Source organism: Terrapene carolina, unplaced genomic scaffold (genome assembly GCF_002925995.2).
Source record: "Terrapene carolina triunguis isolate 2854851 unplaced genomic scaffold, T_m_triunguis-2.0 Scaffold68, whole genome shotgun sequence".
NCBI classification, from domain to species: Eukaryota; Metazoa; Chordata; order Testudines; family Emydidae; genus Terrapene; species Terrapene triunguis.
The window spans coordinates 23,150,826-23,158,104 of record NW_020664419.1 but is presented as its reverse complement, the minus strand read 5'-3'; the positions used below and the strand labels follow the sequence as shown (position 1 = coordinate 23,158,104).

The 7,279-nt window shown below is 41.2% G+C and overlaps 1 long non-coding RNA gene across 1 annotated transcript; it reads right to left on the bottom strand.

Annotated features, from left to right (window-relative positions):
* Positions 1-323: 323 nt before the first annotated feature.
* On the bottom strand, positions 324-6,681 carry LOC112114651. Its single transcript, XR_002908753.3, has 2 exons — positions 6,586-6,681; positions 324-1,383 (listed from the first exon to the last, which is right to left on the bottom strand). It is a non-coding gene; the product is annotated as an uncharacterized LOC112114651 (long non-coding RNA).
* Positions 6,682-7,279: the final 598 nt, after the last annotated feature.

Here is a 7,279-nt window from a genome sequence, read left to right as displayed (position 1 = left end):
AAAATTCCTCCCCCCAGGTACATGCCACTAACCTCCCTGCTAGGCTGAATAACATTGCTGAGCACATACTTCCTTATATGGTATGTTGTGTTCAGATGGTCTGTTCTGAACTTCTGCATTAACATTCATTTTTGAACCCTCTGGTCTGTATCAATTTAAAAACACCATTATCAGCATCAAACATACATATTTATTGGACAAGGCAAGTGAAATAGTAATGTTATGAAAATGTTTTGTTCTTCATGTGGGTAATTATAAACTCTGATTTTAAGGGAGACAGTTTATCAGATAAAATGGATATTTTCCACAAACACACAAACTCATAAGTTTAAACAACCCCTTTAATATAACAATCATATCCAACTTCTAAGTACAAAATTTGAATCACTAATGCAAAATTAGTCAGAATTTAGCTGTCAGATGCAAAAAACAGATAATGTAAAAACAATGTATATTTATTTTGAGGTATTGTATAATTACTCCTTAACCATGAATTGCTTTTCATCAGTATAAGTAAATTATACATGAACATTCTTCAAAGAATTTTACACTTTCCAAAGCAAGAAAACTCAGTGGCACACACACAAAGTAAACAATAGATTTAAATCCTTGTACAAATGAATCAGGGAATAATAAAAATCCCACCAATACTATTTTTTATGACAAAAAATTCTGAAGTACTCCAAAAGAATAACCCAAAGGCATGCAAAATGGATAATTGTGAAACACACCCATCTGTGTGGCACAATGGGAAAAAACAAATTAGTGTAAGGTGGATTTAGAAATCTACCTTTTTTTTTTTTTTTTTTTAACTGATTGTCAATCAAATCCTTCTACACAAGTAGAATGGAAAAGGAAAAATGTTTAGTCTTATTTAACCCGTAAGTAATCAAATTTCATAGGACTCCTGATAGTCACTGGCAAAAAGGGGTTAAAGTCACCATGTTTTCATGGTTTGGTGTGATTTACAAAACCAGTCAAATATAACAAGCAATTGGTGTTATTGTGCATGATCTTTTACCATTTTTGAGAGCAAACAGATAGAGATCATCTGAGTTTGTTAGTGCAGATGGAAAATTTCCATTTATATGCTTACATTTTTCCTCACAAGAACTGAAATATAAACTTCAAGGCATATCCCATATATCACTTTGTATTCTCATTGCAACACAGAATATATTTGGCAACCAAGAGCTATAAGTAGAATCTGAGTAGTGAACTACAGTGCATTTGATTTTCTTAAGAAAATCAAACCTTGTGTCATCTACTTCAGGAGGCTAAAGAAAAGAACAAGAGACTTCACACTGATGCAGTTATATCAAAGTAGTCTTTCCTGAATTGCTTCTACTGGTCTTTCTTGTCCTCCTCTTCATCTAGGAAGTCCTGCAAACAAAGAAACAGACAAGTCAGAAAGAAGCAAATGAACAATCTTTGCATTTGGCAAGATTAGAAACTGATGTCTAAGGATGAATATCCTAATGCTAAATTCTGAAAGGGCAAGAGATACTGGGCTCTCTCTGTGGCCACACAAGTTCAGAATGCATCAGAAACACTATAGTTCCACTGCATGAGGAGAACCAAGAAGATGAAAAATGGCACAGTTGGACTTCACATCCCAGAGCTAAGATCCATGGAGTTCTCTCCGTAGGGACTTTGGGAGGGGTTGTGGGTGGGCGAGCTGGCTGAGAGATATAGCCAGTACACTGTGCAGACCTACTAGCTACAACCATATGCCCCCAAAGGGCCAGTAGGCTGCAGCTATTACTATAGCTCGGGGTGGCCAAACTTACTGACCCTCCGAGCCAGATATGACAAATCTTCAGAAGGTTGAAAGCTGGGGTGTGCCTGCTGGGGCTTAGCGATTCAACCCTGCTCCTGCCTAAGCCCTGAGCCCTGGTAGGCGCACCCCGTGAGGCTGAAACCCCGAGAACCCCTCTCTGCTGGGCAGAAGCAGCCCCAAGCCCCACCACCCTGCTACAGGGCAGAAGTCCTGAGCTCCTCCTACCCCCAGTCTGGTAGGTGGAGGATGGGGGGCTCTGCGAGCTGCACTTTAACTGTAAAAGAACCACATGCGGCTCACGAGCTGCAGTTTGGCCACCCCTGCTATAGCTCATAAGCTGCAGTATGGATGCAGCTATGTAGGCGGTTGGGGTCTGGCTTTTGGGCTGAGGGAAAAAGTCTGTCTTCCTCAACACTCATGTTGATTTCCTATCTATAAGAAAGGGCTTGTCTTCACTACCGGGGATATTGATGCTGCTGCAATCGATGCAGCGGGTATCAATTTAGCGGGTCTAGTGAAGCCCTGCTAAATCGATGGCTGAGCGCTCTCCGGTCGAACCCTCCGAGAAGAGTAAGGTAAGTCGACTGGAGAGCATCTCCCGTCAATGCAGCGCAGTGAAGACACCGGGGTAAGTCAACCTAAGCTACGTCAACTCCAGCTACATTATTTGCGTAAGTGGAGTAGCGTAACTTAGGTCGACTTACCCTGGTAGTGAAGACAAGCCCATAGGGATTTTAGCTTAAGTGCACCAATTGTCAAAAGTGACAAAAGACACCCAAACTACACATGGAGTTCCATATTCTCTTCATTTTGAGAAATAAAGTTTGTTCATTTTGCAAATCAAAGGTTTATAACAACATTTAACAAAGGCAAAACAAAACCCCACAACAGACTGCAATCTCCTCCTGAAAGCCATCTGTATTCTTTCTGGAGGCTACATCACCACCCAAAATGAAGATTCTACACTTGGAACTCGGCAGGCAATTTTGCTGATGTAGGAGTCAACAGAATTCTGCTCTCCCCCATAGCACTGCCGGAACCTAGTTCCAGTGGCACATACAAGTTGCTTAAGACACACAGACACTATAAAGCCAATACAATTAACAGAAACAAAATGACGTTTTCTCCAGTAAACATACATGATGGATCTACAGGGTGCTAATGTGGGTGGTGACATTTTACAGAGTTATTTCTCTAACTGAAGCTGCACTTTAGGATAGTGGCAGAATTCTCTGAGCTTCTCAGAACTTAAGAGTTTGATTTTTTTAGGTCAAGGCTGAGTGTTGGCAGGGGTTCATGTGTGTTAGCAATATTTATGAAATTGTATATGACCATATCTTTCTCTCATTGAGTAGGTGTTAATGTAGAAATAATAAGGTATTACTTGTTCTGAGCCAGGAGGAAGAAAAGAGGTAAATATGCTCAATGCTTGGTTGAAGGAGAAGTGAGGGGAGAAGGGAAAAGCAATCTTGTACACAAAAAACTATGTTAAAGTAACAATAAGGTTGCAAAGTCAAGCACTCAAGAAGTTAGGAATTCAGAATTCCTGTGCAACCTTAATTTGGCTCCCTTGTGTGCATGCACATTATGACAAGGTGTTTACTTACATGATCACATATACTATTTGTTCCAAAGAGCCCCTGTGCTGATGGACAGTCAATGTGCACCTATTCAGTATTTTCCTTTTATTCTCATTCAATATGTTCTTTTAACAGTTGTGTTTGTGCATGCTATTTCTTTTTTAAAAAAGACAACCAAACCCAAATTCCATCATGTGGCATCATATTGACACCCACATGGTTCCAACCCTGCTGATGAACCTTTAGATCCATCACACACACACACACACACACACACACACACACCTCTGTCACTTGAGCTAATGGAGTAACTGATAGCAGTAGTAGGATGTCATCCTCAATGTGGATCAGCATGGGTGTGGGGGAATGAGACGCACACTTAGCCAGGGGGGGTTCACAGATATTGCTGATGGCAGAGGAATGGGAAGACTCAGGAATCTTGGTTTCCATTCTTGGTTTTGGAAGAGACGATACTGTAAGGAGCATTAAGACCTTTCTGCCTGTTCTCTCCTGCCCCCCTCCCCAAACTTGACTCCTTCAGCCTCATCCTCTTCAACGTGTCACAATTCTGTCTCTTCCCCATCCCTGGGCTCCTTGTCCCAGTCCAACTCTCCACTTCTCAGCCTTCTCATCCCAGTCTCCTTGTTCAGCCTCCCCCCGTTATCTCCCCATCCAAATCCTAGGGCAGGTCTACACTACAGGGCTAAATTGACCCAAGTTATGCAACTCCAGCTATGTGAATAATGTAGCCGTAGTCAATGTACCTTAGGTCGACTTCTTGCAGTGTCTACACTGTGCGGGGTTGACGGGAGAAACTTTCCCATTGACTTACTTTATGCTTCTTGTTCCGGTGGAGTACTGGAGTCCATGGGAGAGCGATCGGTGGTCAATTTAGCTGGTCTTCACTAGACCTGCTAAATCGACCCCTGGTGGATCGATCGCTGCGCATCGATCCCCTGGTAAGTGAAGACAAGCCCCCAGTCTCCTCTCCTCACTCACAGTCTTATTGTCTAACCAGTCTCCCCAGCTCTCAGTCATTTTCTCTCTCCCCACACCCTCAGTTTTGTCAGACACCTTGCACCACTCTACCCCTTTCCCTCCCTCCCCCACTCCTTTTTCCTGCTCTTGTCCTCTCCGTATTTAAGTCAGGTGGCTTCCTCTTCGTGCTCCCTGTGCAGCAGCAAAACTGTGTTTCTGGGTCTGCGTGCCATTGACGGCACAGGAGAAGCTAGCTCCCTGTATTCAGTTCTAGTGCCCAGCCTGAGGCAGCAGGGAACTGCAATTACAGAGAAAATCCAGCTTCTGCCCTAAAGCTCTGGGCTGGAATATGTTCAGTCACTCGGTGGGGGTTGCATATGCATAGTCTAGTCCAGGGGTAGGCAACCTATGGCACGTGTGCCGAAGGCGGCACGCGAGCTGATTTTCAGTGGCACTCACACTGCCCGGTTCCTGGCCACCGGTCCAGGGGCTCTGCATTTTAATTTAATTTTAAATGAAGCTTCTTAAACATTTTAAAAACCTTCTTTACTTTACATACAACAATAGTTTAGTTATATTATAGACTTATAGAAAGAGACCTTCTAAAAATGTTAAAATGTATTACTGGCACGCGAAACCTTAAATTAGAATGAATAAATGAAGACTCGGCACACCACTTCTGAAAGGTTGCCGACCCCTGGTCTAGTCAGTACAGGTGCTCTGAGGGGCTGCAGCATGCTCAGGGAAGACAGAATCTTCAGATGTTTTAGCTGTCACATGTGAATGTTTTTTAAATGTTTGTAATTTAGTCAAATTTGCACCAATTTTTCTCAACAGCACAGGTACATTCCTGACACAAAAGCCATCGGATGCCAAATTTCCAGTTACTGCTCCAAAGCACAGGGACACTACAGCCTCTCAAAGAAAAGCTCACCAGAATTTTGTTAATACTGTAAAACAATGTATTTTCCACAACTTTGTTCTTGGAAACAGCTGAACCGTTTTGGCTGAAAAACTTTCAAAAAAAAAAAAAAAAAAATTTATCCCGAGGCAGACACCTGGAATGGAAAATTTCATCCCATACAATTAAAGTTTGACAACTTTTAATCAACTGAAAACAGGGTCTTACATGGGAAGGGTCTGGCAATCTTAACAGGCAGTGCTACCAGCCCCAACTATTTTTTTATAGTATTTCAATGCCTCTGAACCCCTAAGCCCAATAAAAATCCATGAAATGATTTTTAAAAGTGTTATTCAGCTTTTGCCAGTTAGGCTTCCTGTTAACATCTTGCACGTCACTCAGTTTGAACAGTGTGTTTAGACTGACCTGTTTGTAGTCTCTTGCTTCCTGGTTCTCGAGCATTAACAATGCTGCAGCATTTGGATTGCAAACATCAGAGGAATGTTTAAAACCATAAAACAAAAACCAACCCCAAACCCTCCCTTTCATTATAATTTCCATTACCTTCTTGAAGCTCTCAGGCTCAGTCCTTGAGTGAAGGACTTCACATGAATCCTGAACTCAACCTCAAAGCTATAGCACATCAACCTAGAAATCTGATGATGCCACCTTTCCTTTCCTTACCTCAGAAAAATACTACCCAGCTTTGCCATAAGATTCCTGCAAGAAGGCAGAATTCTACTAGGTATTTTTATAACCTTAAGAACATAAGAAAGGCCATTCTGGGTCAGACCAAAGGTCCATTCAGCCCAGTATCCCATCTGCCGATAGTGGCCAATGCCAGATGCCCCAGAGGGAGTGAACCTAACAGGTAATGATCAAGTGATCTCTCTCCTGCCATCCATCTCCACTCTCTGACAAACAGAGGCTAGGATCACCATTCCTTACCCTTAACCTGTTATAGTCCTAGCCTTAACAACCTCTTCTGGCAAGGAGTTTCACAGGTTGACTGTGCGCTGTGTGAAGAAGAACTTCCTTTTATTTGTTTTAAACCTGCTGCCCATTAATTTCATTTGGTGACCCCTAGTCCTTATATTATGGGAACAAGTAAATAACTTTTCCTTATTCACTTTCTCCACATCACTCATGATTTTATATACATCATATCCCCCCTTAGTCTCCTCTTTTCCAAGCTGAAAAGTCCTTCAGGGAGTAATTTCCATTGTAACATATACTGAAGGGTTTGATAATTTCTCTTGCTCTTGGAAAAGAAACATCCAACATGTGTAATTTTGTTAGTACAATTTCAGAACATTCTGCTCATGCAGTGAACCACAACCACCTACCTGCAGCCGTTCATGTTCTTTCATAAGGCAATCATATTCTCTTTTAAGGCCTTCAGATTGCTTTTTAATTGCAGTCACTTCATTTGTTGCCTTGGAAAGGGCTATAAGATATAGAAGTGAATTTATTAAAACACTTTAGTCACTGCATTTTGATATGAAGAAACATCAATGCAATAATGCTACAGCTGTCCAAGAATAAATTTTCAATTCTATCTTTAACAGCACGTGCACCAGAAATATACGTTCCAATTCTGATCTCGCATTGGTCTATGTCTATTGACTTAAAAAACTAAGGGTCTGATTCTGATCTCACATTGGTGTAAATATGAAGTATTGCCATTGTACTTTAAACAATCACAGGTAAGTGGATATTTGGTACTTAAGTAGTTTGTGAGAGTTATTACCTGTAGAAAATGAAATTCAAAAAGTATTACACTGGAAAGTTTCAGAAGAAGTTCATATTGTTTAATATATTGTATGAGTTTCCATTCCCTTTCCTTTATAGATTTGGTCAGAAAAGAAATACATTTATAAACAGCTGATGACCTTATAAAGAATTGCACCATCTACTGAACTGTATGATTGTCTAATTCTTGATGTGATCAGCTTTATGTCTTACAAAAACTAAATGTAATGTGTCCAAACCTGGACAGTGTGAAATGATTTGAGCCAATGATTTAATAATTTGGCGCAG